Here is a 24,970-nt window from a genome sequence, read left to right as displayed (position 1 = left end):
TTTATCCTGCAGCAATTAAAGCTATATTATATGTCACACTGCTTGAGTTTTTATAATTGTGTTTCAGTAAACATATATATATGACTAATTTTTGCCATAAATGGATGCATGCTTATGATTTTATGCAAATGATTCATCCTTAAAATAATTTCTAACAAGAAGGTTTCCCCAAAAATTGCAGTGGGGTACTAAAATCTGAATCATGTAGTATCTTGAAATTGGTGGCATATATTTAATACAGTATCAAGATTATAACGTAAACATCAGTGAATGAAAGGGCTCTGGAAATTTTATTTCAGCCAGTAATGACACAAATCATTCTTGTGAAATAGATCCAACAGATTTTCAAACCTTTCAATTTGTTTTCAATTCAATGTTTGAAGTAGAAGTGTAGAAACTACTCCAGTAACTTTTCAATTATGTCATAGCAGAAAATGTAATACTCATAAATGTGATACATGGTGGAAAACAATGTTCCTGCAAAGTTAGGTTTAGTAATAAAAAAGTCAATACTGTTTTTACCATGTTTTGTTTCCATATTTGTTGAAACTTGTGTAGAATTTATTGGTCAACTAGGACTTAGTCTGGGGCTAAGATTATTCCAGAATGAGCAGATTGTTCTTCTTAGATTTTGAAAACGTAGGTGCTATAGTAATTGTAAAGACTGATTCATGACCAGTCTGTCATGTGCTAACCAGTTCTCTTACCATTTTACTACATCTAGTATGGCCAGTGGTGGTGCCATGTGACTTGTCTTATTTTATCTGTGTTGCTTGTAGTTGTCTTCTTTTTGCCATATCTCTATATATACTTCTCTGGTAATTTATTCTTTAGTTGTATTTATTTTAGTACTACAGATTTATGTAGAAATTCATTTCACTGTCAGAAATCATATAGGAGGGGCACCTGACTGGCTCAGGCAGAAGAACATGCGACTTTTGATCTCAGGGTTGTAAGTTTGAGCCCCATGCTGGTGTAGAGATTACCTAAAAATAAAATCTTAAAAAAAAATAATACAGGAATTTTAAGGTCACTTTTCCTTTTTTTTTCCCTCCCTACTGTGTCTCAAGTTGAAATGATAACGATAAAATTCTCCAGCTGTTAACTGTTTATTACAGGTTTAAATTATAAAATAAAATAATTATAAAATATTCTAGACTACTGCCAGTTTTAGCACAAGAAGCACATCTATAGCTTGGTCTATATTTTGAAACTTTTCCCAGTTGTCTTCCCAAAGGATGAAATGACTTTAAAATTTTATTTTGCTAGTTACTTCCCAACATTTTTTGTCACGTTTGTTCTTGAAATGAATATTATTGACAGTTTTCAAATCACTTATCACCAGTGAAGACCACTCACTGATGGACTAAAGTTAGCTTGGTGCATTTTGTTACTTGATTCTGGTTTTCTTGTGCACATGAACCTCCACATTGAACAGCCTATGCCCATTGTTTGTATATTTTCTAGGTACAGAATTGAAGTTTGTTTGTTTTTTTTCCTAAACATGGTGAAAGTATCTCACAAGGTGATGATGAGACCAAATTACATAATGCATCTGAAATACTTTGAAGGGAGTACCATATTATATGGTTGCAGGTTAGAATGATAATTATTCATTGCTTCTAGGTATGACTTTTTTTTCTTTAGACAAAATGAAAGGTGTAGTAGCTCTTTCCTTCAATTGTGGTAGGTGGTGTCCTTAAGAAAGGAAACTGACCAACTGTGACCAGTAAGAACCTGGTGAGTGAGGAGAAGCCTGGCCTTAAAGCTTTCCCTCCCAAATGGTGGCTGAGCAGTGGACTCTGATGGATTGGGGAGGGGGGGGTGGGGAGGGGAGAGAAAAGGAAAAACTGATCAAGCCTCACCGTAATCTAGTAAAAGTGGTTTTTAACAGCTCTGTATTTATGGTATAGAAATTGAATTTATTCAGGGTGCCTGGATGGCTAAATTGGTTAAGCTTTCGATTCTTGACTTAAGCTCAGGTCACGATCTCAGGGTTTGTGAAATTGATCCCCACATGGAGCTGAATGCTGACAGTGCAGAGCCTGCTTGGGATTCTCTCTCTCCTCTCTCTCTCTGTCTCAAAATAAATAAACATTAAAAAAAAGAAATTAAATAATACAAGTCAAATTCTTGTTGGAAAAGCAGTTCAGAATGTCTGATCATTTTATGGTGGATCAGGGGTTTTTTTTGTACCTTTACATGGGTTTAAGATACAACTTTTTTTTTTTTAATTTTTTTTTCAACATTTTTATTTATTTTTGGGACAGAGACAGAGCATGAATGGGGGAGGGGCAGAGAGAGAGGGAGACACAGAATCAGAAACAGGCTCCAGGCTCTGAGCCATCAGCCCAGAGCCTGACGCGGGGCTCGAACTCACGGACCGCGAGATCGTGACCTGGCTGAAGTTGGGCGCTTAACCGACTGCGCCACCCAGGCGCCCCAAGATACAACTTTTTAAGGTCAGGAAGGAATTACTACAAATCTACCTGTTGTCTGCTTATGTGTTTTCAGATATACGGTCAATATTTCTCAAACCAGGCTGATTATCAGAATCCTTTAAAGAGCTTTTTGCCAATTTTTTAGACTTTTCCTTAGGTGCACTAAGTCAGAATCCTCTATATATAGTTGGAGCCCGGAAATCTTTTTAAAGTGCCCCAGATAATCCTGTTTGGGAAGCAAACTGCCAGTCTGTATCCTAAAACATGCATGACTAGAATTCTCAACAAATAAGCAATTTGAAAAATGAGTATAAACCCTCCCTTCAAAGCTGGTACCATAATTTTCTTAAGCATTGTGTAATATTTAGAAGCAGTAATTCCAAAAATATTAGGATGTATACAGAATATACACTAGAATATATACAGGACATAAAATATCCCTGTGTTTAAGTTACTAGAATTTGGTGAGTTTAACTTTCACAGACAGTATGATGATTCTGTTCTGTAAGATTTCATGTTATGTCTCTGAATATAAAAATATTTATGGTTGCTTTACAAATACTGCATGGTTTAAGGGATAACATTAAGAGATGTTTTCAGAGAAAGGTGAAATTATCTGGGGGCACCTGGGTGGCTCAGTCAGTTGAGTAGTCTGACTTTGGCTCAGGGCATGATCCCACAGTTCGTGAGTTCAAGCCCTGCATTGGGCTCTGTGCTGACAGCACGGAGACTGGAGCTTGCTTTTGAGTTCTGTGTCTCCCTCTGTCTCTGTGCCCCTCCCCTGCTCACGCTCTCTCTCTCTCTCTCTCTCTCTCTCTCTCTCAAAAATTAAAAAAAAATTTTTAATGAAAAAAAATTAAAAAGAATTATCTGGAATAACAGTTCAAGATATCATAAATGTAAATTAAATGTATCTTTATTGTTTACTTAAGGGAAAAGTCAGATTTTTAGGTTTGCATTATAATAACTATTGTTTTATAATGCCTCATTGAATATGCAGGGAACTAACAAAATATATTTTGGATATAAATTAAGGAAAACATGGAATAATAAATTCTTAGAACTATTAAGAACTTACTGTTCAAGACCTTTTCACACCTCAAAGAAATACAGGTTTCCTCTGCTATCTGAAAGTAGCATGTTCCTATGAAACCTTTTATAAGCCAGAATGACATAAAGTGAAGAAGCAGTCACCATTCATTTATATGGAAAAATTTTTGTGCATTCTTAGATCCCAAAAATAACTTCTCTTTGCTTTTCTGAAGCAAAGAGAATAACTTCTCTGCTTTTCTGTGCTTGGGACACATCTTGCTAATGGATGCACAAGATAAATTAAGATATAAAGCACAAATGCTCCCAGTCACAGTTCAGAACTATGACAGCTTGATGCTAGGATGCTGAATGTAGTTCCAAGCAAGGAGCTTGGTGGAGCCACTCTCCCTGGTTGGGGTACATGCTCTGTAACAGCTTGCAGTAAAACAAACACTGAATGCTGTTTTGCTTCTTGCCTTTTTTGTAAAAGCTGAACTCCTTTTCGGATTTCTTCAGTTAGCGGAAACAGGTACTAGTGTAGGTCTTTTGTGAGAGAGAGGTGGTGTAATATGAACTTTCAAAAAGCGGGAGTACCTGTATTTATTGAGCATTAGTTTTGTGTAAAGGTCCTGTCTTAAGATAGTCAGAGTTTAAAGACACAGTCAATTAAAGAATTACTTAAAATACTATGTGTACTAGGGGTAGCATTGGTGTACCTGTAATCTGGTATGCTCATGGGGACATAACAGTTCACAGTGATGTTTCCTAGTGAATATATTACCTAAACTGGGTCTTTAAGGAAAACAGGAAGACATGTCATCAGAACAAATGAGTGAAGGTGTAGCATTATGGAAATAGGTAATATCATATGCAGTGGTCTCGTGTTAAGAGAGAATATTTGAAAGAGTATTTGTACTCGCTATCTTTAGTTCTTTTTCTGCCATTCAGTCCTGGCTCTTCTCTGTTTCACTGTAGCAGCTCTTGTCAGGGTCACCAATGATGTCCACATTGCCACATTCAGTGGCTGGTTCTCTGTTCTCATCTTTTGATTTATCATCATCATTTGCCACAGTTGGTCACTCTCACCTCTTAAGACACTTTCTTCAGTGGCGTTTGGGACACATCTTAGTGTAGACATAGGTATTTCTTGGTTTACTTATTCTTTCAGCAAATATTTATTGAGTACCTGTTATTTGCCAGGGACTATTCTTTTTTTTAAATGCTTATTATTTTTGAGAGAGAGAGCACGAGCAGGGGAGGGACACACACACACACACACAGAGAGAGAGAGAGAGAGAGAGAGAGAGAGAGAGAGAGAGAGAGAGAGAATCTGAAGCAGGCTCTAGGCTCTGAGCGGTCAGCAAAGAGCTCAACATGGGGCTTGAACCCAGGAACCGTGAGATCATGACCTGAGCAGAAGTCAAACATTTAACCGACTGAGCCACCCAGGTGCCCGTAGGCTCTGTATTTTAACATTCTCAGGCAGTATGTGAACATATTAAAATTTGAAAAGCATGCTCTAGATCATTGGTTTTCAAAGTGTGTTCCTTTAACCAGCAGCATTAGCCTCACCTGAAAACTTGTTAGAACTACAGATTCTCAGGCTTCATTCTTACCTAATCAGGAACTTTAGGTAAGACTCAGCAGTCCATTTTAGTCACGTCCAGATGATACTGATGTAGTTTAAGTTTGAAAACACTGCTCTAGATTCCTGATTCTCAGCCCTGGCTGCATATTAGAATCACTTGGACAGTCAAAAAAACAAAGCAAACATAATAAAACCACCAATGACTGAATCTCATCCCTGCAAATTCTGATTAATTTGTTTAGGATAGCTCCGAAGTATAGTTTCTTTGTTGTTGTTTGCTTCTGTTTAAAAATTTTAAGCTTCCCAGATGATTCTAATGCAACCAGAGTTGAAAACCACTGTTCTAAATATAGTAGTAATCCATGTTTAGCTGGTGGGCTAGGAAGTCAACCTGAAAAAAAGTTAAGGTCTGGTCAGATTTATTCATGTACTATTATGTATCATATAACAATGTGGATAATTTGCTAGATACTGAAATCCCTTTAAAAACTTCAGACCTCTTCACTCTTACCATTACTATTTAACATAGTGCTGGAAGTCTTAGCCACAGCAATCAGACAACAGAAAGAAACAGAAAGCATCCAGGTGGGCAGGGAAGGAGTCAAACTTTGACTATTTGGAGACAACGTGATACTCTATATAGAAAACCCAAAAGACTCCATCAAAAAATTGCTAAAACTAATAGTTGAATTCAGCAAAGTTGCAGGATATAAAATCAGTTTGCAGAAATCTGTTACATTTCAATAAATCAATAACAAAGTAGCAGAAAAAGAAATCAAGGAATTGATCCCATTTGCAGTTGCACCAAAAACAGTAATACCTAGGAATAAACCTAACTAAAGAGGTAAAAGATCTGTACTCTGAATTCAGCAAAGTCGCAGGATATAAACTCAATGTACAGAAATCTGTGGCATTTCTATACATCAATAATGAAGCAGCAGGAAGAGAAATCAAGGAATTTATCCCATTTACAGTTGCACCAAAACCCATAAAATACCTAGGAATAAACTTAACCAGAGAGATAAAAGATCTGTATACTGAAAAATAAAGAAAGCTTATGAAAGAATAGAAGACACAAAGGAATGGAAAAACATTCCAGGCTCATGGGTTGGAAGAATAAATATTGTTAATATGCCAGTACTACCCAATGCAATTCCTATTAAAATAACTCCAGCATTCTTCACTAGAATTCACCAGAATTCTTCACAGAGCTAGAACAAAAATTTTTTAAATTTGTATGGAGCCAGAAAAGACTCGGAATAGCCAAAATTATGTTAAAAAGAAAACTAAAGCTGGAGGCATCTCAATTCTGGACTTAAAGCTGTATTACAAAACTGTAATCATCAACACAGTATGGTACTGGCAGAACAACAGACACATAGATCAATGGAACAAAATAGAGAACCCAGAAATGGACCCACAAATGTATGGCCAACTAATCTTTGACAAAGCAGGAAGGAATATCCAATGGAAAAAGACGGTCTCTTTAGCAAATGGTGTCAGGGAAAACTGGATGGAAATGTGCAGAGGAATGAAAATGGATCGCTGTCTTACACCATATACAAAAATAAATTGAAAATGGATGAAAGACCTATGTACGAGAAAAGAAACTACCAAAACCCTGGAGGAGAACACAGGCAACAACTTCTTTAACCTCGTCTGGAACAACTTCTTACTAGACACGTCACTGAAGTCAAGGGAAACAAAAGCAAACATGAAGCATTGGGACTTCCTCAAGATAAAAAGCCTCTGCACAGCAAAGGAAACAGTCAAGAAAACCAAAAGGCAGCCTATGGAATAGAAGATCTTTGTAAATGACATATTGGATAAAGGTTTAGCATCCAAGACCTATAAAGAACTTATCAAATTCAACACCCAGAAAACAAATAACCCAGTTAAGAAATGGGCAGAAGACATCAATAGACAATTTTCCAAAGAAGACATCCAGATGGCCAACAGACACATGAAAAGATGCTCGACACCACTCATCATCAGGGAAATACAAATCAAAACCACAAGGAGATACACCTCATACCTGTAAGAGTGGCTGAAATTAACTCAAGAAACAGCAGGTGTTGGTGAGGATGAAGAGAAAGGGGAACTCTCTTACACTGTTGGTAGAAATCCAAACTGGTGCAGACCCTCTGGAGAACAGTGTGGAGTTTCCTCAAAGTTAAAGATAGAACTACCCTATGATCCAGCAATTGCACTATTAAGTATTTATACAAAGGATACAAAAATACATATTTGAAGGGGCATTTGCACCCGATTGTTTATAGCAGCATGATCAACAATAGCCAAACTATGGAGAGAGCCCAAGAGTCCACTGACTGATGGGACTGATGGATAAAGAAGATGTGGCATATATATAAAATGGAATATTACTCAGCCATTGAAAGAATGAAATCTTGCCATTTGCGATGATATGGAGCTAGAATGCATTATGCTAAGTGAAATAAGTCAGTCAGAGAAAGAGAAATAACATATGACTTAAGTCATGTGTAATTTAAGAAACAAAATAGATGAGGGGTGCCTGGGTGGCTCAGTCGGTTAAGCGTCCAACTTCGACTGAGGTCATGATCTCACGGCTCATGGGTCTGAGTCCCGCATCAGGCTCTGTGCTGACAGCTCAGAGCCTGGAGCCTGCTTCAGATTTCTGTATCTCCCTCTCCCCCTCCCCTGTTCATGCTCTGTCTCTCAAAAATAAATAACATTAAAAAAAAAAAAAAGATGAACAAATGGGAAGGTGGGGAAGAGGAGAGAGGAAAACAAACCACAAGAGACCCTTAGAGGACTACAGTAGAGAACAAACTGACGGTTGATGGAGAAAATTGGGTGGGAGATGGACTAGATGGTGACGGTTATTAAGGAGGTCACTTGTGATGAGCACTGGGTGTTGTATGTAAGTGATGAATCCACTGAATTCTCCTGAAACCAATATTGCACTGTATGTTAACCAAAATTTAAATTAAAAAACAAAAGGAAACGGGGCGCCTGGGTGGCGCAGTCGGTTAAGCGTCCGACTTCAGCCAGGTCACGATCTCACGGTCCGTGAGTTCGAGCCCCGCGTCGGGCTCTGGGCTGATGGCTCGGAGCCTGGAGCCTGTTTCCGATTCTGTGTCTCCCTCTCTCTCTGCCCCTCGCCTGTTCATGCTCTGTCTCTCTCTCTGTCCCAAAAATAAATGAACGTTGAAAAAAAAAAACAAAACAAAAAAAAAGAAAACAAAAAACCTCCTGACTTGTTGCCTAAGGACCTCCCATGCTGGACTGCATAAATCTCTATGTTTGGAGATTACCAAAAAAAAAAAAAAAAAAAAAAAGCAATCCTCAGTATGGTTTTCTGTTTATTGATGGATCTGGTCAGTATCATCAGGGACTTAAAACATTAAAAGGAAGATATCATACATCATCAGTTCAGAAAAATGCTCACTCACTGGGGACCTGAAAGCTTCACTTAATGGGCAAAGTTATGTGCATCCTGGATGTATCAAGATGATGTATCAGATGGTGATTTCAACAGACTCCAGGAATAGTTGCAGTGGGTCTGCCTGAGTAGTTTGGGCCATGGAAAGACCAAGATTGTCCATTAATAAATTCCATTTTGGAGTCAGAATCTGCACTCAGAAATAAACCAAATATGTTAATATTTGATAGGACATATAAATACATCAAAAGGACAGATCATCCCTACCCTGTGAAATTCTAAAGTGGATGTATTTACATAGACAGTTCAGATAGCACAATAGGTACACGTCCAGTCAGAAAAGTAGTGGAATGCTGTGTGTTGAAGGGCTTCAGACCACATGTTGCTGTTAACCAAGCATAAAGCAGCCACTAAAGAGCAGTCAGACTGGCTTCAGTCTGTAAGGCCAGCAAGTTCTGCATTGTGTCTCAGTATGGATCAGTATTCTGAGACAGCATAGCACACTGGCAAGGGGTTACACCTAACCAGCATAAACAAGCTGCTTTGGTTACTGTGGTATCTGTTCTAATTACAGGTAGATCATGGCATCACCATATTGGCCAAAGACTGCAAGAATGGGTACAAAGGCCTTCATAGCTCCTGGATTTCCTATCTAAAGTATTACCATCTGTTGGCCAGTGTAATTTAAAGGTGAATTGGATTGTTAAAACGTCAAGTGAAATACAGTGCCTGTCTTAAGACACTGGCATGCATATCCATCTGAGGTAGTAAGCATAGGGGAAAAACACTAACTTCTTGGTGTTGGTTGAGTACTAGAATGAGGGGATAGGCATGGGACAAAAGATTGGAGTCCATATGCAGGCTCAATTCATTATAACACCACAAAATTCTTAATTTATTTTTCTTCTGAGATGGACAGCTCATGATGTTGGATTGGCAAACAGGAAGTTCTGATTGTAGGAGTTGTTAACTCAGATTTCACTCTAAAAGTTACCTTGTTATTCACAACTGGGGGGAGAATATCTGGTTTTACTTTAATCCAGAGGCTGGGGAAAATAGGGATAAAGCAGAGAGACAGATGGGACATGAAGTGAGAATTCTGGATTATATCATTGCTCTGGATGGATGGTGTCAACATCTTGACGGAGCCCAAAAAAGGGAGAGATCATTGTCATGGATGCTTAAAAGCATGGAATATGAGGCATAACAGAGAGTACCTGATTGAAATTAAAGAACCAGAAATAAATTGTTGGCAAGAGAAGTGTACATAGCCTATTCCCCAAATCAGAAGAACTGAGCTGCGCAGGTTCCTTGTCAAGGAAATGCTCCTGCTCTTCCTGTGAATCATGTACCTAGTTCACCTCCAACAAAGAGGACAACCATTTTCTGCTTCAAATCCATTGGAATCTCTTTTCAGTTCTGTGGGAGACTGACTTTCTTAGGAGATACAGTACTAGACACCACTGCCTCCGGTGGGGAAGCTCTCATTACATATTTATTTCAGTCTGTGGAGCATAATTAAAATTGCCACAGGCAGTTGCTCTTAAGAATTTTTCAGTTTTTGCTTGGAATGATGTTGCTCGTGATATTATTTAAATTAGCCACAAGATGATGATGTAACCAAGTCTAACCACCTCAGTGTCCATATTTTTACAGGTGGTTGATCAGGGTGCAAGGCATAATACCCAACCAGGAGTGGAAAGTGAAAGGCCATTCTAAGTCTTGTAACATAGGTGATGACTAACTACAGACTCTATAGATTAGTCATCATTACTTGGTTGCAGTGTGACTTTTCTAATTATTAACTTGTGGACAATATTATTTAGCAAAGGTAGCACTACTAGCATGGTAAGAAATATTACCGGTAACCTGGATGTTAGATTCAGATGGCATGCACTTGGAAAGGGTAATATTTGTAACCCCGAAGAGACTGTGTAAGAGAGTGAGGGTGACTTGATAAGGAGTATGAGAGGGGCACCTGGGTGGCTTAGTTGGTTAAACATCCAACTCTTGATGTTGGCTCAGGTCAGGATCTCACAGGTTGTGAGAGCAAGCCCTTTGTTGGGCTCTATACTTAGTGTGGAGCCTGCTTGGGATTCTCTCCCTCTCCCTGTCTCCCTCCCTCCCTCCCTCCCTCTCCCTGCCTCCCTCCCTCCCTCTCCCTGCCTCCCTCCCTCCCTCTCCCTGCCTCCCTCCCTCCCTCTCCCTGCCTCCCTCCCTCCCTCTCCCTGCCTCCCTCCCTCCCTCTCCCTGCCTCCCTCCCTCCCTCTCCCTGCCTCCCTCCCTCCCTCTCCCTGCCTCCCTCCCTCTCCCTGCCTCCCTCCCTCCCTCTCCCTGCCTCCCTCCCTCTCCCTGCCTCCCTCCCTCTCCCTGCCTCCCTCCCTCTCCCTGCCTCCCTCCCTCTCCCTGCCTCCCTCCCTCTCCTCTCTCCTTTCTCCTTTCTTCTCTCTCCTTCTGCCCCTCCCCTGCTCACACACACTTTCTGTCACTCTCAAAATAATAAACTTAAAAAATCAGACTATGAGAGGCTTGGGAGGCGCCCCCCTCAACGAGTTGTTGTTATGTTTTTAAAATTAGTGATATACACTATAGAATACGATTATAAGAAATTGAAAGGTGTAGAAAAATATTTACCCACATCTTGTAATCTGGAGATAATACTACTGTGTTTTATTATTTTTTAAGTTTATTTTGACAGAGGGAGAGAGCGAGCCAACGAGAGGCAAAGGGAGAGAGAGAATCCCAAGCAGGCTCCATGTTGTCAGTGCAGAGCCCAACGTACGGCTTGATCCCAGGAACTGTGAGATCGTGACCTGAGCCAAAATCAAGAGTCAGATGCTCAACTGACTGAGCCACCCAGGTGCCCCTAATATGTGTTTTAAATTGGCACCGCAATTTATTTCTGGTTCTTTAATTTCAATTAGGTACTCTGTTTTGCCTCATATTCCATGCTTTTAAGCATCCATGACAATGATCTCTCCCTTTTTTGGGCTCCGTCAAGATGTTGACACCATCCATCCAGAGCAATGATATAATCCAGAATTCTCACTTCATGTCCCATCTGTCTCTCTGCTTTATCCCTATTTTCCCCAGCCTCTGGATTAAAGTAAAACCAGATATTCTCCCCCCAGTTGTGAATAACAAGGTAACCTTTAGAGTGAAATCTGAGTTAACAACTCCTACAATCAGAACTTCCTGTTTGCCAATCCAACATTATGAGCTGTCCATCCCAGAAGAAAAATAAGAATTTTGTGGTGTTATAAGCCTTTTCTTTTTTTTTGGTTGGTAAGCTCTATGCTCAATGTGGGGCTTAAACTCATGACCCCGAGATCAAGAGTCACATGTTGTACTGACTGAGCCAGCCAGGTGCCCCTTCTTTTAAGCCTTTTAGATACATATATTCCTTTTTAAAAAGTCTTTGTGTTTTTAGAGCAGTTTTAGGTTTGCATCAAAATTGAAAGGAAGGTACAAATTTCTCATATATTCCCTGCCCCACACATGCATAGCCTCCCCAATATCCACATCACTCACCAGAATGGTACACTTTTTACCAAGGATGAATATATATTGACACATCATAATCACCCCAAATCCATGGTTTACCTTAGGGTTCACTCTTGGTGTTATATATTCTATGGGTTTGGACAAAAATGTACAGTGACATCCGTCATTATAATAACATATTTTCACTGCCGTAAAAATCCTCTGTGCTCTGTCTGTTCACTCCCTAGCTCTACCACGCACAACAGGTAACGTTTTGCCTTTTCCAGAATGTCATGTAGTTGGAATCATACAGTACGTAACCTTTTCAGATGGACTTCTGTCATTTAGTAATATGCATTTAAGTCTCCTTCATGTGTTTTCATGGCTTGATAGCTCATTTCTTTTTAGTGCTAAATATTCCATTGTCTGGATGTACCATTTATCCATCCACCTACTGAAGGACATCTTCCAAGCTTTGGCAACAGTGAATAAAGCTCCTGCAAACATCTATGTGTAGGTGTTTGGGTAGACAAAAGTTTTTAACTATTTTGGGTAAACACTAAGGAACACAATTGCTGGATTATATGTCAACAGTATGTTTAGTTTTGTAAGAAACTATCAAACTGTCTTCCAAAGTTGTACAATTTTTACATTCCCACCAGCAATGAATGAAAGTCTCTGTTGCTCATCCTCCTCAGCATTTGGTATTGTCAGCGTTCTGGATTTTGGCCATTCTAATAGACATGTAGTGGTGTCTTGTGATTTGCGTTTCCCTGATGACATGATGTGAAGCATCTTTTCATATGCTTATTTGCCATCTGTATATCTTCGTTGATGAGGGGTATGTTAAGGTCTATGGCCTACCTTCTCTGACAGCACCGAGTCTGCTTTGGATTCTCTCCTTCCCTCTCTTTCTGAACCTCTCCCCTGCTCACGTGCTCTTTCTCTCTCAAAATAAATGAATAAACTTAAGGGGAAATAAAAGGTCTTTAGCCTAATTAGTAATTGAGTTCTTTATTTTCTTATTGTTGAATTTTAAGAGGTCTTTGTTTTAGATAACAGTTCTTATCAGGTGTGTCTTTTGCAAATGTTTTCTCCCCATCTGTGGCTTGTCTTCACATATTTTTGACATTGTCTTTCACAGAGCAGAAGTTTTTTATTTTAAGTAAGTCCAGTTTATCAATTATTACTTCATCTATCACGTATATGGTGTTGTATCTAAAAAGGCATCACCATAACTGAGGTCATCTAGGTATTTTCCCATGTTTTTTTCTAGTAATTTTATGGTTTTATGTTTTGTATTTAGGTCTATTATCCATTTTAAGTTAATTTTTGTGAAGGATGTAAGGTCTTTGTTTAGATTCACTTTTTGCATGTAGTTGTCCATTTGTTCTAGCATTATTTGTTAAACAGACTTTCTTTTTCCATTGTTTTGCTTTTGCTCCTTTCTCAAATACCAGTTGATTATATTTATGAGGGTCTGTTTCTGAGCTGTCTCATCTATAAGTGTTTTTGAGTTCCACTATATGTTCAGCAATATACTAGGCAATATGTGGAATACAACTTAACTGTAATATTGACTCCAAGAATACTAGGAAAATACTCATGCTTTCTTTCTCATTAAGAAAATTGGAGGGCACCTGGGTGGCTCAGTTGGTTAAACGTCTTTCAGCTCATGGTTTGTGAGTTCGAGCCCCATGCTGGGCTCTGTGCTAACAGTGTGAAGCCAGCTGGGATTCTGTTACTTCCTCTCTCTCTGCCCCTCCCCTGCTCACCCTCTCTGTCTCTCTGTCTCTCTCTCAAAATAAATAAACTTTAAAAAAAATTTTTTTAAAAAGAAAGAAAAAAAATTGGAGCTGGTCTGGACTGAGAATCCAGATGCCCAGGGTATAATGTAGCAGCAAAATCAGTTCCAAGGCCTACAGCTCTTTCATTCAGATGTTTCCACCTGTGCAGTTGCAGATTTCCAACATCCTTTTTCAGATCCATGACAAGGTTATTCTAGCAGAGAAAGAACACTGCATTGGGAGACAACCTGGGTTCTAGTCCTGATTATCATTAACTAGTACGGAAACATTAACCAGAAGATATTGAAGCTGGAGAACTTGTTGTGGAGTTCACATTTTTTGTAGGCAGCTGCACAGCCTGGGTCAAAGAACATTAGCACAGTGGAGTTATGTATTTCCATCTGCTTACCTGGTATGCCCAGCTCAGCTCTAAGCCCAGCTCTAAGCTGGCAAACAGACCCACTCATTGGGGCGGCTTTATCTCAATATAGATAGGCTTCTAGTAACAATAAAGGTGGTTCAGATTTCTGTCTGTTCCTTATATTATGTGGTCTGAGATGAAAGTACCTGCAGCCATGAGTAGAAATCCATTTTTAGTATTTTGTCATTTACAGATTCTTTATTTTTTAATGCTACACTTCAGGCAATAAATCTTTGTGAGGAGGGAAAGTTCCTTAGCTGTTTAGTAATGCTGATGAATTTGATTGCTTGGAAATTAGGATATGAACAGTGAATTAAGGATGTGAGATTGTTAAAAGTAGTCTAAGGTTAATTACTTATGGGGGTGTTAGTTGGTACAAATAGGAGTTGTGATTATGGTAGATATTCCAGAATAAATCTACATTGTCACTTCAAAAAAAAAAAAAAAAAAGGGAACCATCAGAACTGTCAGATTTTACCTACCCATCAGCAGTACATCCCGCTCCTATCTCATAGTAATCTCTCCATGTGTGAATGAGATCCTGCTCCAGATCTTATTGCCTGCTCCAGAGTTTCTCCCTGGTCACCTATATCAGTATTGTTGATGATTCTTCTAAGTTGATTCCTGTTAGCACATAAAATATGCTTAAAAGATAGTCTTTTCAAGAAACAATATTAAAAACAAATGAATATCCACATGGGGAAAAAATGAACCTCACCATATACAAAATGTAAGTCAAATTAGGTTATATACCTTAAACACTAGAGGTAACACTATAAAATTTCTATTAAAAAAGTATAGGAAATAGGGCATAAAAAGGATAACGTAAGGAAAATTATAAATAAATAATATAAAATTGTAATAAAATTAGTGTAAATAAATAATATAGAATTAAAACTTTAGATTTCCAGGTAACTGAAGACAGTGGTGGGTATGTAGTAAGTAACCTTCCAGAGTGTCATCCCCAAATAATTCAAAATCACTTCACAAGTATGCAGTTTCTTTTTTTTTTTTTTTTAATTTTTTTTTTCAACTTTTTTTTAATTTATTTTTGGGACAGAGAGAGAGAGAGAGAACATGAACGGGGGAGGGGCAGAGAGAGAGGGAGACACAGAATCGGAAACAGGCTCCAGGCTCTGAGCCATCAGCCCAGAGCCTGACACAGGGCTCGAACTCACAGACCGCGAGATCGTGACCTGGCTGAAGTCGGACGCTTAACCGACTGCGCCACCCAGGCGCCCCAGTATGCAGTTTCTATGCAAAGCCCTAGCCTTGCCATTACTTAAGCAGAGAATACCAAAACTGTAAAATAACTGTAAGTAAAAAGAGAAAAACAAATTCTACCTACAGTTATATAAGCTCTTTCCTCCTTATCACTGAGCTCTGAGCAGGGAGCACCTTAACCAAAAACAAACAAAAAACAACAAAAACTTATGAAAGCACTATCTTGATTGAACACTGTAAGAATAAAAACAAAAAGAACTATAGATAATGCTATAACCTAGTTAGTAAAATTGTTTCCTACAGGGCTAGCAATTCTGAAACAACTTTGTGTATATCATACTTAAATAGACTTGAGGTTATGAAAGACTAATTTCTCACTCTTGGAAGAAGTTATACATAAAGGAAGAAGTCTTCAGTGAACCCTGTGGTTTTGGATTAGAATCAGATGTATCAATATGAACTCATGGTTTTTAGATATATACACCCAAAGATACATAATATAGCCATGTGTATATACATGGGTTAGTACACTACATATATTTCTCAGCTCTGTCTGCAGCCTAGAAGGAATACCACTCCAATAACAATGGCCACCTCTGCTGCCCAGATCTTGTTCTCTAAATACCATTTGCCAATAAAAGGCTTCCTAGAGAAGCAGTTAATTACAGGGCTGGAGCAGGAAAAATGCTAGATGAGCCTGGAATATATTGTGGTTCCTCAAAGTAGGTCAATGCAAAACAGATGTTGGCTTGTTGAAAAAATAAGGGAGCCAACCTGAAGGATCTCCTGAAGGTCAAAGATGCAACAATTTGAGCTACAAGATAAATAATGATAGTATTGAATTTTAACCCATCAAATAAAACAGGACTATCAAACAGCAGACCCTGGGCTAAATATGGCCTGCCATCTATTTTTGTAAATAAAGTTTTATTGGAAAACAGACATGACTATTTGTTTTTGCAGCCTTTTTTTTTTTTTTAATAGTCCCTCTAAGGAACCCTTTTAGGTATTTTTTTCTTAATTGCCCCAACCCACCACAAAATTTTATTACCACAGATATACTATATATCAATTTATGTACCATATATGTATCTATACTTTCTTCATAAAAAGAGTAAGACCTTCACACCCACAAGAACCAGTTCTTAACCCCCATGGAAGTGATGTTGCTCCCAATGAGAATGCATGGTTTACATATCATCAGTGGCTGATTTGGAATTATAACCATAAAGTTGAGTAGCTGTAACAGAGGTTGTATGGCAGGCAAAGCTTAAAGTATTTACTGTCTATCACTTTACAGAAAAAAAATTGTTACTAAAATACCCATGGGGGCATCTGGGTGGTTCAGTTGGTTAAGCATCTGGCTCTTGATTTCGGCTCAGCCCATGATCTCACAGTTTGTGGGTTCGAGCCCCACATTGGGCTGTATGCCGACAACACAGAACCTGGTTGGGGTTCTCTGTCTCCGTCTTTGCCCTTCCCCTGTTTACTCTCTATTTCTCTGTCTCTCAAAAATGAATAAACATTTTTTAAAAATCTTAAAATTCCCATGAATTCAACTGTATAAACAATGGATTAAATAAAAGAGAGGGGTGCCTGGGTGGTTTAGTTGGTTGAGCATCTGACCTTTGATTTCCACTCAGGTCATGATCTTGCGGTTCGTGGGGTGGAGCCCTGAGTTGGGCTCTGTGCTGATAGCACGGTAGAGCCTGCTTGGGATTCTGTCTTTCTTTCTCTCTCTGCCTCTACCCTGCTTTCACGTGCACTCTCTCTCTCAAAATAAATAAATAAACTTTAAATAAGAGAGAAAATATAGTTCTTCCTATGGCCAAAATAAAGACAAGAATTAAGTGTTTGTGAGGATGTGAAGAAAAAAGAACTTTTGTGCACTATTGGTGGGAGCATAAATTAGTATAGCCACTGTGAAGACAGTATGGAAGATTCCTCAAAAAATTAAAAATAGAAATACCATATGATCCAGTAATTCCAGTAGTAGGTATTTACCCAAAGAAAACAAAAATTCTAAGAGATATACAAAACCCTGTGTTTATTACAGCATTATTTACAGTAGCCAGTATGGAAGTAACCTAAGTGTCCATTGATAGATGAATGGATAAGGAAGATGTAGTATATTTACACACACACACTGACTATACTATACAGCTATAAAAAAGGATGAGATCTTGCTACTTGCAGAAACATGGATGGACCTAGAGAGTATTATGCTTTTTTTTTTTTTAATGTTTGCTTATTTTTGCCAGAGAGAGAGTCAGAACATGAACAGGGGAGGGGCAGAGAAAGAAGGAGACACAGAATCTGAAGCAGGCTCCAGGCTCTGAGCTGTCAGCACAGGGCCCAACGTGGGGCTTGAACTCACCAACCTTGAGATCATGACCTGAGCTGAAACCAAGAGTTGGATGCTTAACTGACTGAGCCACCCAGGTGTTATGCTAAGTGAAATAAATCAGACTGAGAAAGACAAATACCATATGATTTCACTCATGTGAAACATAAAAAACAAAGCAAATGAACAAAAAGCAGAACCAGACCTAAAAATACAGAGAATAAACTGATGGTTGCCAAAGGAAAAAGAGGTAGGGGGGTAGGCATACTAGGTGAGAGGAAATGAGGGATACAGGCTTCCAGTTATGGATAAGTCATGGGAATAAAAGACACAGTATAGGGAATATAGCCAATGATACTATAATAGTGTTGTATGGTGACAGATGGTAGCTACACTTGTGGTGAGCATAGCATAACATATAGAGAAGTTGAAACACTATGTTGTACACTTGAAACTAATGTAACATTGTATGTCAACTATACTCAAAAAATTAAAAATTAAAATTAAAAAATTTTCCTTACGGTAGAATTCCAATCAATAAATGTAGAAGAAAAGAGGAAATAGGATCGCATAAGGCAAATAGTACAGTAGCAACTGTTTCAGGCAAGGCCTAGCAGTGGTTGCTAAAATTAGTGAATGAACGTTTGAGGAGAAACAGGATCTGCATGGAGTCAAAGCATCTCCCCTAAAATACATATTGACAACAAAGAGAAGCTTTGTAGTAACCTTACAGTGGAAAAATGTGGCAAGCACCAGCTTATCTAAGGAATTGAGGTAAACATCATCAGTAATAATGCATATTGACATCCTTGATATGATGAACTAAGAAAAACAAATACAATTTTTGTGGTATACTTGCCAAAAATGCATGATCTCACTCCAATTATGGAAAAATGTGTTACAAATCCAAATTGAGGGACATTTTACAAAATAAGTGATTAGTACTCTTCAAAAGTATAGCATCATATATTCTCTCTCACTCTCTCCCTCTCTCAAAATAAATAAACATTTTTTTAAAAAGACTTTAGGAGCACCTGGGTGGCTTGGTCGGTTAGGCGTCCGAGTTCGGCTCAGGTCATGATCTCACGGTCCGTGAGTTCGAGCCCCACGTCGGGCTCTGTGCTGACAGCTCAGAGCCTGGAGCCTGCTTCGGATTCTGTGTCTCCCTCTCTCTCTCTGCCCCCGCTCATGCTCTGTCTCTCTCTGTCTCAGAAATAAATAAACATTTAAAAAAAAATTTAAAAAGACTTTAAAAAAAGGGGCTCCTGGGTAGCTCATTCAGTTGAGCATCCAACTCTTGGTTTCTGCTCGGGTCATGGTCTCACTGTTCATGGGATGGAGCTTCAGATTGGGCTCTGTGCTGATAGCACAGAACCTGCTTGGGACTCACTCTCTCCCTCTCTCTTCCCCTCCCCTACTGGCTTGCACTCACGTGTGTGCGTTCTCTGTCTCTCAAAATAAATAAACATTAAAAAAAAAAAAAAGACTTTCAGAAGTATACCATCATGAAAGACAAAGAAACTGTTACAGAGATTGAAGTTGCTAATGAGAATTAAATGCAACTATCCTACCCTGGATAGGATAGGAAACAGAAAAACTTCAGTGAGAAAACTGGTGAATTTTGAATAAGTAGTTTAGAGGGGGTACTAATGTTAATTTCCTCTTTCTTATTGTACCAAGATTATACTAGAGCAGTGGGGTGAGGGATTTAAGAGAACTGTTTATACTATTTTTGCAACTTTTTGATGAATCTAATTAGTCTAAAATAAAAAGTCTCAACAATTTTTTTTTTAAATTTATTTTTGGGACAGAGAGAGACAGAGCATGAACAGGGGAGGGGCAGAGAGAGAGGGAGACACAGAATCGGAAACAGGCTCCAGGCTCTGAGCCATCAGCCCAGAGCCTGATGCGGGGCTCGAACTCACGGACCGCGAGATCGTGACCTGGCTGAAGTCGGACGCTTAACCGACTGCGCCACCCAGGCGCCCCTTTTTTCAACGTTTTTTTTTTTTTTTTCTCAACAATTTTTAAATCTTTTGGGGCACCTGGGTGGCTCAGTCGGTTAGACATCCAACTTCAGCTCAGGTCATGATCTCACGGTTTGTGGGTTCAAGCACCGTGTGGGGCTCTGTGCAGACAGCTAGGAGCCTGGAGCCTGCCTTGGGTTCTGTGTCTCCCTTTCTCTCTGCTCCTACCCCACTCATGCTCTCGCTCTGTCTCTCAAAAATAAATAAACATTAACAAAAAATTTTTAAAAATTAAAATCTTTTGCTGTTTAAAAGATACCATTAAGAAAATGAAGACAGTCCCCAAACTGGGAAACACAGTTCCAAAACATATGTTTGAGAAAAGAATTGTATCCAGAATATATCAAGAACTCTTACAATGCAGTAATAGGACAACAGACCAATTAAAAAATAGGCCAAATGCTTTTTGCCCAGAGTCCGACCCAATTGTAGGAAGAGCACGACAGTGTCCAGAGGCTCATACTCTGGACTTTCTAGTCATAGTACAATGAAGTAGAGCCCCTGGGAGATTGAGAGTTGGGGGAGTTTATGGAGAACAGGGAGATCTCATAAAGTTACATTTGATGTCCTAGACTCTTACGCTGCACATGGTTGGAACTAATTAGAAACAGTGTATCAAAGGCTTTGAAAACTGAACTATAATCATCCAGCTTCCAAATTAGCCCCTGTGGTGTGTACATGTGGTAATACTACAAAGGCTTTAAAAATTAAACTAACATTGGGACCATAGAAGGAGAACTGGGACATGTGCCCTGAACCTAACCATAGTGCTTGCCTGCTGAAACACAGCATTCTCTAGAGGATTTTAACAGGGCCAAGGGTTTATAGCACAGTATTCCAAATGTCCAGGATATAATCCAAAATGATCACACAAAAAATTAGGAAATTCTTAAGAACTTATGAAAGACAGTAGTTATCAGCCCCACAATGAAGTAAGTGTTGGAATTATCAAAGAATTTAGAGCAGTTGTTATAACTATATGCCATGAAGTAAACGGGAATGTTCTTGAAACAAATGAAATGTTTTAAGTTCTCAGCAAGGAAACAGAAGCTGTAGAAAAATGGAATATTTTTGGTGAAGTTTTGGGGTGGTGGGGGTCTGGAGCCAATGACCAAGAAAGAATTCTTGAGACTTCTTTGGTGCAAAAAGGTGATTTTATTAAAGCACGGGGACAGGACTCTGGGCAGGAAGTACGCACTGCAAGTGTGGGAGGTGACCGTTTTATGTGGGGGGAGGTAGGAGATAAAGTCAAGAGGGAGTTTCCAAAGAGACTTTCACGTGCTAAAGACTTATAGAGGCCTAGCTATTGTCAAACTAAGGTTGTTTTTCCCTCTAGCAAAGCATTAACATTAAGATAGTAGGGAGTTCCTGAACTTTAGGACATTGATAGGATTTCCTTTTTCTGGTAAACTGTTGGAGACTTATTTGTTTTTTGTCATTTCCTGTTTTTGGGTAGCTGGGAGCTACTGATCAATTTAGGATGTAATGTCATTTTAACAAAATTGCAGTATTACAATACTATATATAACATGTTGTAATTATATTACAGTGTATCTTTCCACTTATTTAGATCTTTTAAAAATGAACGATGTTTTGTACTTTTCAGTGTACAAGTCTTGTACTTTTTTGCTAAATTTATTCCTAAATGTTTTGTTGTTTTTGATGCTATCATAAGTGAAATTGTTTTCTTAACTTAATTTTCAGATTGTTCATTGCTAGTGTATAGAAATATAATTGATATTTTATATTGACCTTATATCCTACCACATTGCTTATTAACTCTACTTGGGATTTATTTTGTTGTTGTTTGTAGATTCCTTAGGATTTTCTTTATACGAGATAATATCATCTATAAGTAGAGATAGTTTTACTTCTTTCTTTTGTTTCTTGTTCTTGCCTAATTGTCCTGTTCAGAATATCCAGTATCATGTTGAATGGAAGTGACATGAGGTGACATCCTTGTCTCCTTCCTGTACTTAGAGGGGAAACTTTCAGGCTTTCACCATTAAATGTGATAATAGCTGTGGGTTTTCATAGATTCCCCTTTATCAAGTTGAGTAAGTTCTCTTTAATTCATAGTCTGTTGTGTATTTTTATCACAAAAGGGGTTGGGTTTTTGTCATATGCGTCTTCTGTGTCTATTGAGATTAATGTATATGGGTTTGTATTTGTTTTACTTTTCTATTTTTTTTAGGATTGATTTTTATTCTATTACTATGATATATTGGTTGACTTTTATATGTTGAGCCAACCTTCCATTCCTACTTATCTTCCCTCCCTCTGGTTACTCATTTAGTATTCCCTGACTTGATGAATACCATCTAAGCCATCCAGATGCTCAAGCCAGAAGCCCAAGAGTCATCTTAGACCTTTCCCCCCACTCACTACATCCAATCAGTTGATTCTGTCCTAATACCCTCCTAACTTTTCCCACTTTCAATTCATCCTTGACTCTGAGGCCAGGAGTGATTTTTTTTTCTCCTAAAGATGAATCTCATAACCTAAATCTATTTGTAGAAAAATTTATGAAGGAGAAATTTGTATTTACTTCGTGCCTCCTGCTAATGTACGTAAAGCATTACCAACTGTTTGGTCTTTGTCTTGTTTTTAAAGGCTCAGACTACTTTCTGTGAACTATGGGTGACTTTTCTGTTTTTTGAAATGATATTTGTGCTATAGTAACCAAAACTATGGTATTGGTATAAAAACAGACACATAGATTAGTGACGCAAAATTGAGAGCCCAGGAATAAACCCACACGTGTATGGACATTTAGTTTATGGCAGTGGAGCCAAGAGCATAAAATGGAGAAAGGACAGTCTCTTCAAAAGATGGTGTTGGGAAAACTGGACAGCCACATGCGAAAGAATGAAACTAGACCACTATCTTACAGTGTACCCCAAAATTAACTCAAAATGGATTTAAAACTTGAACGTAAGACCTGAAACCATAAAGCTTCTAGAAGAAAACAGGTGGCAAGATCCTTGACATCAGTCTTAGCAATGTATTTGTGGATCTAACTCCAAAGACAAGGGAATCAAAGGCAAAAGTAAACAAATTGAGGGACACTTGGGTGGCTCAGTTGGTTAAGTGTCTGACTTTGGCTCAGGTCATGATCTTGTGGTTTGTGACTTCCAGCCTGCATCGGGCTCTGTGCTGACAGCTTGGAGCCTGGAGCCTGCTTAGGATTCTGTGTCTCCTCTCTCTCTGCCCCTTCCCTGCTAGTGCGCGCTCTCTCTCTCTCTGTCTCAAAAATAAATAAACCTTAAAAAAAAAAACATATTGAAATACATCAAACTAAAAAGCCTCTGCATAGTGAGAGAAACCATCATCAAAAGGAAAAGGCAACCTACTAAATGGGAGAAGATATTTGCAAATTACATATTTGCCAAGGGGTTAATATCCAAAATATATTAAAAAATTCCTACAACTTAACAAAAAACAGCTCAAATAAAAAAATGACCAGAGGATCTGCATAGACATTTTTCTAAAGGAGACCTCTAAATGGCTAACAGACACATGAAAACATGTTCAGCATCACTAATTATTAGGGAAATGCAAACCAAAACTATAATAAGATATCACCTCATATGGGTTAGATTGGCTGTCATCAAAATGACAAGAAATAACAAGTGTTGGAGAGGGTGTGGAGAAACAGGAGCCCTCATATGTAAATAAAACCCTGGGAATATAAATTAGTGCAGCTGCTGTGTAAAACACTATGGTTATTCCTCAAAAAGTTGAGAATAGAGCTGCCATGCTATCCAACAGTCCCACTACTGGACATTTATCTGAACATGAAAACATTAATACAAGAAGATATATGCAGCCTGATGTTCATTACAACATTATTTACAATAGTCAAGATATGGAAACAACCTAAATATGCATCAGTGGATGAATGGATAAAGAAGGTGTGGTATATAGACATTATGGAATACTATTCAGCCATAAAAAAGAATGAAATCAGATGTTGACAACATGGATGGACCATGAGGGTATTAAGTGAACTAAGTCAGAAGGAGAAAGTAAAAAATAGTATTACTTCACTCATATGTGGAATCTAAAAAAATAAAATATAACAAATAAAAACAAACTCATAGACACAGACAGACTGGTGGTTACTACAAGGGTAGGCAGTTGAGGGGTGGGTGAAGTGGGTGAAGGGAGTCAAATGTATGGTAATAGATGATAACTAGACTTTGGAGGTGATCACTTTCAGATGAACACAGATATTTAATTAAAATGTTATATAATTAAAACTTATATACCAATTTTACTTCAATTAAAAATGGGGTTTATAATTTATTACCATAGGAGTGTTACTAAGTGCTATTTTTGGATGCTAAGATTTTGTGTAATGTCATGTAATAAAAGAGTAAAATAGGAGAGAGGGCTTAAAAACAGATGAATACCAAAAGAGAAAGTGGCATGTGGTAAGGCTGCTACTAATTTGTTGCTGTGGTGCAATTGATCCATTGTGAGAATTCTTTTCTTGCAAAGTTTACACACATTATATCATATTACAGAGATTTTGAAGTCTGTCATCATCTGGTCATAACATACATATACTAGTCAAGTAATAACTCAGTATGGATTTTTGTAGAAGTTATTTTATTTAAAAAATTTTTTAATATTTATTTTTGAAAGAGAAGGAACATGAGCAGGGAGGGGCAGAGAGAAAGGGAGACACAGAATCAGAGGCAGGCTCCAGGCTCTGAGCTGTCAGCACTGGGTTCTGAAGCGGGGCTGGAACTCAACAAACTGTGAGATCTTGACCCGAGCTGAGGTTTGACACTTAACCAACTGAGCCACCCAGGCGCCCCTAGAAGTTACTTTAATTTTTTTTTTTTTTTTGACATTTACTTGTTTTTGAGAGAGAGTGAGACAGAGCATGAGCGAGGGAGGGGTAGAGAGAGAAGGAGACACAGAATCCCAAGCAGGCTCCAGGCTCCGAGCAAGCATTCAGCACAGAGCCTGACGCGGGGCTCGACCTCACAAACCGTGAGATCATGACCTGAGCTGAAGTCGGACACTTAACTGACTGAGCCACCCAGGCACCCCCACTAGAAGTTATTTTAAATCCAAATTACATTAAATGGATAAAGTCTAAATTTTGCATTTGTATATATAAAGTTTATGTATATCAAATATAAAAGCTCTATAAACAGTTTTAAGCCAGTTTATTTATTTATTTTG

The 24,970-nt window shown here is 38.5% G+C and overlaps 1 protein-coding gene across 13 annotated transcripts in view; it reads left to right on the top strand.

The window, feature by feature from the left end:
* EML5 (EMAP like 5) overlaps positions 1-24,970 on the top strand; it is a 185,204-nt gene that overhangs the window by 1,921 nt on the left and 158,313 nt on the right. The window contains exon 1 of one of the 13 annotated variants that reach the window (XM_045060350.1): positions 8,390-9,175. The exons of the other annotated variants lie outside the window; for them this stretch is intronic. The gene's annotated coding sequence lies outside the window, so the exon portion shown is untranslated. Of the gene's footprint in view, positions 1-8,389; positions 9,176-24,970 lie in introns of those variants that run through there. 13 annotated transcript variants of the gene reach the window in all.

This window comes from Felis catus, chromosome B3 (genome assembly GCF_018350175.1).
Source record: "Felis catus isolate Fca126 chromosome B3, F.catus_Fca126_mat1.0, whole genome shotgun sequence".
Classification (NCBI taxonomy): Eukaryota; Metazoa; Chordata; class Mammalia; order Carnivora; family Felidae; genus Felis; species Felis catus.
Note: the sequence above shows the minus strand (reverse complement) of the source record. Positions and strands in the feature narration are given on the sequence as shown.